Raw genomic sequence first — 12,552 nt, 5'->3', positions numbered from 1 at the left:
TAAAACTGACATCAACAGCTCCTTGTTGCCTTTTCATAACGAGAATACTTTCAGAAGCATAGGGACAGTTAAGCCCCAAATTCTCACCTTCTTTTGGAAAATCTCTGTTGAAGTATCATCGCTGGAATCCACAGTTAAATATAGCTTATCCTTACTTTTATCACATCTGTGCTTTCCATTTCTTATTAACTATCCCATAGATCTAGTTTGTTGAAACTCTTAATGTCATTTTTCTGCTATGAAACACATTCATAGCGCTGGTGGTTTCTCTGGATGGCTCCCTTAATGGTTTCTTAGCTGCCCTTCTGGTTTGTTTTTTTTTAAAAAGTTTACAGCTTATTCAGAATCATGCTGCTCTTTTAATCTCCTGCTGGACCTGCTGTTCTCTTTGTGTTACCTTGTTATGTCTTGAGCTACATTAAGATTACTTGGAAATTGAGAAACAGGATTAAATCATTTTTATTAATCTTTATGATTGTAACAAAGCCTAATGGGAAATTGGAGGGAACTCAGACAAGAGTGAAAATGATTAAGGTGCTTGAGTAGTACATATTTAATTACTTTCAGAAGGCAGTGGCTAACTAACGTGGGTGTAACCAGTGTTACCGAAACTTCAACAAGAACCTGAGGAATACGGGGTCAGACTCACAATAGTGGGAGATAATTTTTTACTGTTACGAAACTTGTAACAGGATGAAAGGATGAAAAGGAATGTTTATGCTAAATACTAGAAAGTATTTTAAAATTGTAAATCTGAAATTCTGAACATGTCAGCAGAATTTAGGGCAAAAAAGCAAAAATATTCTGTAAAGTATTACATGATATTGGCAGAGGGAAGGAAATTACCTCATAAACTATTGCTTTTGTGTTTTTTTCGAGAATTTTATCAGACTATTCTCTTTTTTTGTGTTGCAGTGTAAGCCAATTCTCATGAATCTGCGAGTCATTCGTATGAAAAGGAGAAAGCGATCAAGAAGTCAGGACCTGTTTAGATATAGTCCTAAATCTATTTATCTACAAGGTTCTAAATGAAATTCTGTTTTTCAGAACACAAAAGAATCATACTTTGAATTTTATGGAAGTTTCCTAATCATGTCCCATGCCCTAAGCTGGTTTTTGCTGAGAAAACAGGCAACAGTGTCCAGAGGGTTCTACAGCTGGAATGTTAATCATTTACAAAATTGGGTCAGCTGCTGTGGTGTGCAGACAGGCAACCAGTCCTTTGGAGAAGATGACCTTATGGGCATCAGACATGCTGGAAACATTAAAAAAAGTCCTTTGTGAGTGGTATGAGGGAAGGCAAGAATTTAACATTCTTATTACTAGATGAAAGAAGGGGCCTCAGCCTCACTGCTGCTGAATGCGATCTCAATTACAGTTTTTTGATGCTTAACCGAAGCCACTTCTTGGCAGATAACTCCTAAAAGTTGAGGCCAAATGACAATGTTTGGAAAACCAAAGGAAATTTACCATTAAATTAAAAAAATAAATCTCTGCTTGATATAATAAGTTTGTAAAATAATGGGCGAGAATCAAGAGACGTAAGCGATAGGTAGGAAATAACTTCCTGGACTTAGAGAAGAGCTTCATGACAACCTCTTCTGATGGCTTAAAGTGTCCCGTCTCTCCAGCTGAATGGATCACATACCTTATGCCTATAAGCCGTAGCAGGAGAATGACATGTGCTGTGACTTTTCTCCCAGCACATTGCAGCTCATCATGCAGCATGTCCATACTTCTAGTTCTGGTTTTGTTGCACCTGCATAGATCTATAATTGTCCGTGGGAACTGAGCCTGCCTGAAGCTGCTCTATGTCTGTATTTGCGGAGTTTGGGACAGATGGCAGTAGGGCACTGGTGACACTCCCTGAGCACTTCACGTAACCTGTTTCTGGCTGTCAGGTTTCTTAACTATCCCTCAGCCTCCAGCACACAACGAACCGTTCCAGTGCGGCAGCTTGCTCCTGAAACCAATTTTTCCGGAAGACCCTGAGCTTGCCTGTCAGGCATCTTATGAAATAGTGGGGTGTCACCTAGGAAATAGCAGATAGAAGTGTGCTGCTGCTGTCAGCTAGTCACCCAACCTGCAGCCTGTCCCTAAGGCACTCCCAGGAAAGGCGCAGACCAAGCAGCTCACTTTATGAACTGCTCTGCTGCACAGCTGATATCCCACTGGCTGGAAATAGCAGCGGGTGTTCACTGTCAGATATTGCACATACAGATAATATTGACTGCACCTGTGCAAGTTCTTCAATTAATGTCTGTGTTTACATAAATGTCTGTAAAACCACAAAGCTGGGATTTTTCTATGGCTCCTGGAGAAAGCTAGGCTCCAAAACCCAACAGGGTATAAAGCTCAAACATTTTACTGACCTTTGAAAATCTCAGCCAAAATGACCAGTTTGGTTTCCTCGGAAACAGCCCCTCTCACCTAGCTGTGTAACAGCTCAGACTCAGCAGGCCTTAAGCTAACAGCTCTCCATACAGAGGGGGGAAGGGAAGGAGTCCTAATTCTGGAATTTGTTTTGCCCCTAATCTACCAGAACTCAACTGACTATCAAACTATACCATGACACTCCTTCCTTACACATTGGAACAAAGTTAAATTTCAACAAATGTGAGCTGGGAGGCATGAGCTGTCTCCCATTTAAACCCCCGTCACACTTTTTGCTTACTTTGTTTTGCAACTGGTTTAAAACCGTGCTGTGGATTATGGATAGGAATATTTTAGAACAAATAAATAAATGGGACAGAGCAATTTTGCAGTATCATTCCCCATCCCCCTTCTTTGGCTTTATAGGAACCGCCAGGCCTAATGCAGAGGGTACTTGGCTTGGCAGTTAATGACCAAGGCAAAAGGTCACGTACAAAAACGTAGCTTCCAAGAAACACTCGGTTTAGCAGTTATCACCAGTTGACACTGAGGAAAGATCAGACTCCAAGCACTCAGACACTGCATTGCTCCTTATCTGTCGGTGAGTTAATTGCTGCTTCTTTCTCCGTCTCAAGAGAAGCACCAGCCACTGATGAAACCAGAGTGCCCAACTTTTGAAAGAGTCACATGCATTGACCCAGACTTTTCCAAGTGACCTTTCAAAGGCCATTCTGTGTCGCTTCTTACAAAACACACCAGAATTGTGATCTTTCTTCGCTGTTCCTAATTATAAGGCTAATCCAATTCTCTCTAAATACAACGGTTTTAATATTGGCTTCAGCAGGATGGAAACAGGGAGATGTATTTGGCATCCATAGATGATCTACTGTTCACAAGGTCATGGAGTCTGGAATTGAGAAGCTGTAACTTCTTCAAGTTATACTCATGCTCTGGAGTTTATCGGAAAGAAGCTTGTGTTGTTTTCCAAAGAGCTTCTTTGTAGATATATTTAATCAGATCCTTGGGAAAATCCTTCTTGTGCTAAAATTAGGATTTGATGACCTGAAAAGACAAAAGTTTCTGTAACACTAGGTAAAAGTATAATCTGCGAAGTTGGTCTGACTAGTTTAGCAGACTCCTCTTTATCCAACAATACACTGCCATCGTGTGGTTCAGCATATTAACAACAATATTTACTAAGATACACTGATGTAATACTCCTAGGATGTTTACACAGATCTTTAATAGCTCTAATTTCTATTATGCTAATAATGTTGCTCAGATTTTACGCTTTCATAAAAAGGAAAAAAAGGAAAAAAAAAAGAAAAGAGAAAAAAGAAAAGAAAAAAAAAGAAAATAATAAAGAAAAAAGAAAAAAGAAGGAAAAAATATTTAAATAAAATTTAATAAAATCCTGTTTCCATGTGTAATCTTTCTGATTTGTGTCCTTGAAAGTGTTTTTTGGAGCTGCAAACCCTGGGCATTTCAGGCAAATAACAGTCTCATCATTATTCAGCACATTCTGAGTGGAGGAGAGGAGAGGAGAGGAGAGGAGAGGAGAGGAGAGGAGAGGAGAGGAGAGGAGAGGAGAGGAGAGGAGAGGAGAGGAGAGGAGAGGAGAGGAGAGGAGAGGAGAGGAGAGGAGAGGAGAGGAGAGGAGAGGAGAGGAGAGGAGAGGAGAGGAGAGGAGAGGAGAGGAGAGGAGAGGAGAGGAGAGGAGAGGAGAGGAGAGGAGGAACTTTGTCTCACAGCTGGACAGCTTATCCAGAAGGATGTTGTGAGGGACAGTATCAAAAACCTTACTAAAATCCAGAAAAGCTACATCCGCTGCCTTCCCCTCATCTGCTGACGCTTGAGCTGTTTCCCTTGGGAAAAGAGAATACCACAAACGAGCATGAGAACAACAACACTGCGTCAAACCAAAGGTCCATCTGGCCCAAGACTCAGTCTCCAAAGTGGCCAACCGCAAAGGTCTAAAGGAGAGCATATGAGTGGTGCAGGTCATCTTGTCAGAGTCCTGGGGTGCTCACAGGCCTCAGTGGCTGGGACCAGCCTCCCCTGGGACCCTCACCCCCACCATCTCCTGCCAAGGGCCCCGGGGACACATCTTGGCTCAGCCTGGGGCCTTCAGTCGCTGCCGGAGCCACGCTGGAGGTGTGCCCGTCCCTGGCCCTGTCTCCTCGTTGGGCTGCAACCTGCCCTGCAGAGAGCTGCTCTCCTGGATGGCCCGTCAGACCTGGGTCACAGCACGTCAGGCAGAGCTCCAGGCGTAACATAGCACAGCTCTTCTCTCTTCCCTGAAATGCCCAGGGGTTTGCAGCTCCAGAAACCACTTTCCAGGACACAAACCATAAAGATTACACATGGAAATAGGATTTTATTCAATTTTATTTAAATTTTCTTCTCTTTTCTTTTCTTCTTTTCTTGTTTTTTTCCTTTATTGTTTTTTCTTTTCCTTTTTTCCTTTTTTTTCTTTTTTCTTTTTTCCTTTATTCTTTTTTCTGGTTTTGTTTTTTTCCTTTTTTCTTTTTTCCTTTTTTCCCTTTTTTCTATATTATCTTTTTCTATTTAGGTTTTTTTTTACTTTTTATTTTATCTTTTATTTTTTTATTTTATATAATTTTTTATTTTATCTTTTATCTTTTTTATCTTTTCTTTTTTCTTTTACCTTTTACTTATTTTATTTTTTAATTTATCTTTTTTCTACTTTATTATTTTTTTTATCTTTTATTTTTAATGTTATTTATTTATACTTCTTAAAATGTTATTGTATTATTTTATTATTATTATTTAAATTATTTTTAATTTTTTAAAATATAATTTTATTTTATTTTTCTGCATCTGTTTTGAAGCCAATGCTCACAAGCACATCACAATGCACATGGGTAGCCAGGAGCAGGCTGATGCATTCTTGACTTTAGCTTGGAAGAACAGCCCTCACAGTCCAGCGAAGGAAAGGCACTGAGCTACAGAGAGCAGCAGCAGCAGCGCAGGCCAGGCCGTCCCTGGTGCCTCAATGGTGAGAACCTGAGGAACAAGGATTGGTACCGATCGCAGAAGCAGAAGCAGCAGAAGCAGAAGCAGAAGCAGCAGAAGCAGAAGCAGAAGAGGTGGGTGGTTCCGCAGGGTATTTTCACCACTATAACACCTCTTGATGGCCACCGTTACTTGTTGCCTTCAGAACATCCCTCCACTGTGCTTTGTGGCCGGCAATGCCCAACACCCGCTCTTGTGCCTGCCTGGCACTGGTATGGCGTGCAGGGGGAGCTGGAAGGCGGCAGCTCCAGAGGGGGCAGCAAGCCAGAACCCCTGGGGAAATGGAGCCAAGGACGAGCAGAGCTCGCTCCCGCTCCAAACCTGCCCAGGGCAAGAGAGCCCTAGCGAGCCAGGGCAGGCCTGGTGCCTGGCAGCTGCAAGAGCAGCAGGCAAGAATCGAGCCGAAAGGGCCCACAGGAGCCCTGGCGAGGGGCTGTGCTAATGGCACAGAGGACAAAAAGCAACCCCCGGGGTGGGCCACCCTTGGGGCTCACCCCAGGGGTCTGGAAAGCTCCCCCTGCATTCGGGACACAAGGGCCACCTTGGTGGAGCCTGAGCAGCAGGCAGTACCCTAGCCAAAATGGCCCAAAGGAGCCCTGCCATGGACCCTGCAGCTCAGTGCTGCAGAGAAAGGCAAAAAACCCCAGAGACGCTTGCTAGCCCACCCTGGGGGAAAAAAAAAAAGCCTTCCTCCCCACAGCTGCAGGGCACAAGAGGCCATCTTTGTGGTGCATGAGCAGCAGGCAGTACCCCAGCCAAAACGGACCAGAGGCACCCTGACAAGTAGGTCATGCTCAGTGCTGCACAGGAAGGCAAAAAAAACCCCAGGGACCAGTGCAAATCTGCCCCAGAGGAAAATTCCTTCCTGACCCCAGAGCTGGCGAGATCGGCTATTCCCTGAGCATGGGAGCAAGACCTAGCTCCTGGTCCCACAGGCCGGTCACGCCTCTCAGGAGGCACTAGCACTGCCCATCCCCTTTCCTCCCTCAACCTGGAGCCATCTCAGGGCCTTAGAAGAGTAGCAAAACACCTTGCTGAAAAAGCCTGAGACTCTCAGGCATCTCCAGAGCTTGGCGGTTCTAGGAGCTTGCCTCTGGTCCCCAAAGGCTGAAGCAGGATTTCCATCCATCAGATGAGCTTGGAATGTGGCCCCACCAGGAGCTCCAGATGCTTCATCCAGCCTCAAGTCTTCCTCCCTCACCCTCTCCAATTCCTCTCCAATAATTCCACCAGCTCCCCAAGGAGTTCCTCTTGGACATCCTTGGGGGCTGCCCCCAGGCCAGCTCTGTCCTGGTGGCAAAGCTGAGCAGGCTAGCAGTGGGACACGGGAGGATGCCCCTTTTATCCTCCCCAGGGGCACTGTGACTGCTGCGTTGCTGGGTGGTGGCACTGCGACGTGGGGTGACAGGGCCCCCTGCAGCCCTGCCCGCTGCCCCTCCACCCAGCCTGACCGGGCCGTTACTCTGCGTTTGACGCACCCCGGGATGCTGTCTGCCCTCCTGGCCTCCAGGGCACACTGCTGGCTCCTCCTGAGCCTGCTGTCAACCAGCACCCCCAGGTCCCTCCCTGCAGGGCTGCTCTCCAGCCACTCCTCTCCCAACTCATACTCCTGCCCAGCATTACTCCAGCTTAGAATCCCGCATTTGCTCTTCTTAAATTTCATCCCATTAATCACTGCCCATGCTCCCATCTATCTAGATCCCTCTCTCATCCCTCGAGAGAGTCAAACCTCCCAGTTTGGTATCATCTGCAAACTTGCTGAGGGTTCATTCAGCTCCTGCACCCAGCTCACCGGTAAAATGACTGAACAGAACTGGCCCTCGAATCAAGCCCTGAGGAACCCTGCTGGTGTTCTGTACCATGCTGGTGTGGTACTTTTCAAAAATTTGTCTCTGACATGGTAGGCTGTCACAGGTACAGACTCATAGCTGCTACTGCACAGTGAACAAGCAACAGCTTGCTTTAAAAGGCTGACTTTAGTTTTATTCACAGGATTGCAGCACCATCTCTAAGGGAAACTCAGTTGTTACTTTCAAATAAGTAACTTGCTTGTAGATGACAGCATTTAAAGCTCGTACCAGGTATTTGTTATTGCATGTCCATGGAACAAGGTCTTCCTGACTCGATCCTTGGTGCAATTACAGTATGTCCTGGAGTGTAGTAATAAATAGTTTTCTGATCTAAAGTTAATAAAAACCCAAATCTGCTTTCTTTCTGGCCCTTATAGATACATCTATATATAAACTTGTAAAACTCATATGCATAAATTTATATATATACAAACATACACATTTACATTACCTTTCTATATTCAGTTTCCCTTTTTTATGGTGTAGCCCTGCGCTGTCGTACTGGGAGGACAGATACACTGGAATATCCCACAGGTTGTTCGATATGTTATGCCATATACTGTATGACTTCACTTTCCATTATGTCCCACAAAATACAACCTATAAAGAAGTCTCTCAAAGACCTTCCTCCTTCCCATCTCCCTTACTCTGACGTTCCTCTTTCTGTACCGCCTCTTGCCCGAAGCCCTTGCCGCTGGGCACGGCAGTCCGGAGGAGGGCGTCCTCCGGCTTCGGATAACGGCCCGGCTCCCGGCGCCCAGCCGGCAGCCGCGGGAGGGGCTGGCGGAGCCCCGGGGCACTGTGCCACACCGTAAACCGGCGGTGCGTGTGCCACCCACCCGCAACAGGAGGCGGCCGAGTACGCTGAGCTAAGGCACCCCGCATCCCCCAGCTCCCGGGTAAACCGAGGGCTCGCCGTGCACCTGAACTGCGGGAGCCGGCTGGACCCTGCGGCTCTGGGTGCCCCCCAGCTCTGCCTGCAGCCCCCCGCAGCCTGCTCCCACGGCCTGTCTCCCGGCACGCCACGGGCTGCACTCGCTCGTCCCCTGGCTTCTCCAAGGAAATCATCCCACAGCTCTTCGAACAGTTCGGGAGTTTTTTGCAGCATGAACGGTCTGCAGTGAAAGGTGAAGATTTCGACCTCAGTCAGCTGTCTGAGCTGCTAAACACCAATTGCTTCTGAGATTTTAGGCTGAACTTGCTGCAAACACATATTTAATATTGAACCTGAGGCAGTTCCTACAAGAAAAGAGCTCCCATATCTGTCAAGGCTGTTCAAAATTAGACACCCAGCAGATCATGCCATCATTAAAAACAGCTCTTTTGTAAACAGATACCGAAGTGAGCAAGAAAAGGCATCCTAAAATATTATGAAACTTTGGAACAGCAAGCAACCTAAAAAGCTTATCAGAGGATTTAGATCTCTGAGTTCCAAAGGAAGTGCCTGCAAACTGTGCCCCTTCTCAACCATTTATGAGACTTACTCTACCGATCCTGTGCCTCGGGAAACCCTTAATAATCATGAATGAAAGAAATTCTGCCTCTGAATAAAAGTTTTCTTTTAATCAGTACCGTTACAACAAGAAACTGTTCTACTAACTTTAACATCTTTCCTATAGTCAAAGAATATTTTTAAAGGAGAAAAGCTAGCAATGAAAAAAATTCTTCACTAACTGATGAGAGGAGCATGTTTGCTTAAAATGCATCAAGGGTATTTCAAATCACTCAGCGATGAAAATTAAAAAATATGATAGGAACAGTATGTTTAAAGAAAATTATAATGCATATGAATGTCGCACTATTTTAAGTATTAATGATTTATAATGGGATTAGCTGCCATACAACCATATTACACAGAAATAATGATTAGAGGTATTTTTAACATTTAAATTCTATTACATTTCAATGACTTCATTTGGTATGGATTTTTATTGAGTGAAAACTGGGAAAGTGAAAGCTTTCCTGTCTTCTACTGCATTCTGCTGCTGTATTACTGAAGTCAAAGGGAGCTTTTTCATTGCTTGAGTAAGAATTGAACCTCACAGCCTTAGTCAAAGGGAGGGATCTTAGACCATCTTGATGAAAGGTAGGCATTTTGAATTGCTAAACACAGTTTTTGACAACTTCTGGTCAAATTAATATCTCGAGGCAGTTATCGAAAGAGCAGACAATATCATACTCTGCTGCCCTGAAAATATACGCTTCTACATTTTCAAGGTTTTTTGAACTTGAATCTCCTGTCTTGATCTGTGAGCTGTTACTATACATAGTTAAACAGCTACGACATTTCATTCCTGTCACCTTTCATTCCAGAAGACCTGCCTTTCAACACCAGAGCTGCTGGTGCTGCATCTGCAACGTAACTTGCAAAGTGCTTCGAGTTCCTTTCAAATGAAATATAGCATAGATTTAAGATGATCAAGTTGACCAATATAAGACATGATAGAGCCGGCATAGTCAGTTATATTTGACCAATGAAAAATCCTCATTCTTTCCACAATATTCAGCAGGTTCTGCAATTTTTCTCTCAACGGGAGACAAAATGTTAGGTTACAGAACCCTTAAAATTCCCTGCTGGATCTCACAGAATCTGCAAGTCCCACCCCGCGGGGAATGCCACTTTCCAGCAGTCCCTACACATTCCCTGAAAGAGTTCAAATTCTTTACACCAATTGAACGCATTTCTCATCTCGTTTGAATGGCAGACTGAATGGAGACACTTGAGAGTTCTTGGTTGCAGACATTCTAATTGATCTCTTGGCTGCAGTATACTGTAATTTGTATGGAAATATGCATTTCTCTGTGTAGGCTGTCCTGCAGTGGACTAAGCATAGTCATGTCACCTAACAAGAGCACTTTATGAACCATAATTTTCTCTGTTCAAATTATATCTCTCAGCTTAGGAGGTACATGAAGAACCTTTCCATATACACACACACAGGAGAGAACCTGTCAAAACACGTAGCTTTGATAACATTGACTCAAAACCTGAATGCTTAACAAGAGCTCTCTATGAAATAAATGGGGAAGAGGCTAAAAATCATGTTTTCTTAGGTTGAAATGCTTTCCGCACTATCTGCAGGACAAATCTAGCCGTGGCGTTTGCGGTGCAAATCTCATTAGGCAGGCTGGTGAGTTACGCACGCAGAAACAGACTTCTCGGGATTGTTCTGCAAAGCCGGGGAATTGGCAGCACACAGAGCACTTCCCACTCCCCGTGCTGGGGGATCTGGTGAATCCCCAGCTGTGCTATAAAGCAGACCTGTCAAGTCTCATGCACTGACTCATTCTTTTGTATCGCACTCTGTCACTGCCGGCATTGCACAGTTCCATACGGCAGCACCGCAAGCTCCTCTCCCACTTTTGGATCCCACACATCAGATGCAGGTGGTCAGTCTGCTCTGTGATTATCTGACCAGCTGCATCTGATGTGTGGGTCAAGGAGCAAAAGAAAGGTCACGGTCCTGGCAGCGCAGCTGGGGAATGTGCTGTTTAGCAGGACCCAGGGCTGACAGGAGCCCTGCTAGAAGGCATGCTCCCCTCTTCAGGGTATGTGCCGCAGGATTCAGCTCTTTAATGACTGGACAGACGCTTATCACCAACCTTGCACAGAAAAATGTGCCCCAGCATATAGAATCTCACATGTCTGAAGACCGGAGACTTAAAAGGTCTGTATTTATAGGCTTAGCTTTCTCATGAAATTTCTGCAAGAGAGATATGATAAGAACTCAGAGATCTGGCTGATATTTCCTCAAGAAACCTTTCGTTGACCCTACCTTTTCCCTTCTGCTATTATTGGTCAGCTCTTGGAGACATAGAAACAGCCACATGAATTCTGATCTTTTTTTTTCTCCTTGATTTACAGAATATAAAGGCAGTAAGGAAGGACTTATGGTGAAGGTAACACTTGTGAACTGATTTATGCCCACTTATTGAGTCTCTCTTTGTGACAATCAAAAATTACATTTCATAAACACATGTTTGTATGCAGTTACTTAAAAGGAAAAAGGCAAGTATTTCATTGCTGAGGTTTTAAATGTCATCCACCCAAAAAAAAGCACTGTAAACAGTTTAGCCACTCTCAGCAGAGAACGCCACTGACTGACATATTAAAAGCCTCCAGGTTGAAGTTATTTACAAACTCTGATTTTCTAGATTCTTCCACATGTTTAATTCCCCTCCTTATCGTCAACCTTCCCACTGCATTTCACCGGCAGGCATGTTAACAACAATTTTGATTATTCCTAACATTTCTTTCTCTGGCTTGATTTTTCATCACCTTCAGAACTATACCAAGGAAGAGCAAGAACTGAGAATACCTCTATGCAGAGAGCTTCCATATGGTCTGGTCTACCATTTATTCCACACTGATGGACGCAGCAGGGTTCCACTGATGCACGTGATCCTCTGTGGGATTCCCATAAAACCAGGAATAGCACTGCATAAACAGAGGCATAATAAATCAGCACATTTTAACAATTTTCCTCACAAATATAGCAAAAAAAAAAAAAATCCAGTAAAATAAGGCTAAGGAAAAAATTAGATAAAATAATTAGGATCTTATGATTTATTTGACAGCAAAACTCCCTTTGGCAGAAGGTCCATTGACAACAACAGTTTGTTTAGAGTATCATATTTGTTGGAACACGGACATCTGCTCTTTAGGGCATTAAATATTTCACTACACATGAAAACCACGGTCTTTACACGTAAGGAGGACTTCTGATCTTAAAGATCAGTCATTCCTGTTACATTGCTTGGCTCTCTATCACTAATGTGCAATTGCATTTATTCTTTATGTACTGAACCCTAAACATCTGCTGGGCTGGAAAATTCTCTTTGTGCATTTTTTTTGTTTCATTACATCTAGAGGTGCAAACGCAAAAAACATAAGAAACAATATACAGCCCACTCTATACCAAGGAATCAAATAAAATTAAAATAATAATGTTATTTTGTATGTGGCAGTGGATAAATCCCAAGCAGACATTCTGTTTAAAACTTAAAGTACTAATTCATGCTGTAACCTTTTAAATGGAATGTGTAAGTTTTGCTATCCATCATATAAGGTAGTAAGCCGTGGCAATGTGATGTAGAAAAATATGAAGAGAGTCAAACACTTCAAGAATTCAATGTTTCAAACACAGGTAAGTGTATCAATAAATATCCCCTGCAGTGTGGGAGAAAACTGTGTAAGTATTCAGAGAACTCATGAACTAACCCCATGTTCAAACTTCTATAGCAGTCTATCAGCAATACCATTCTACAGAACATAACACGTATCTGCTTTCTC

The sequence above is a fragment of the Leptosomus discolor genome, chromosome 6, assembly GCF_034619465.1.
Source record: "Leptosomus discolor isolate bLepDis1 chromosome 6, bLepDis1.hap2, whole genome shotgun sequence".
NCBI lineage: Eukaryota > Metazoa > Chordata > Aves > Leptosomiformes > Leptosomidae > Leptosomus > Leptosomus discolor.
The sequence above is the reverse complement of the archived record's forward strand: the minus strand, read 5'-3'. Positions refer to the sequence as shown.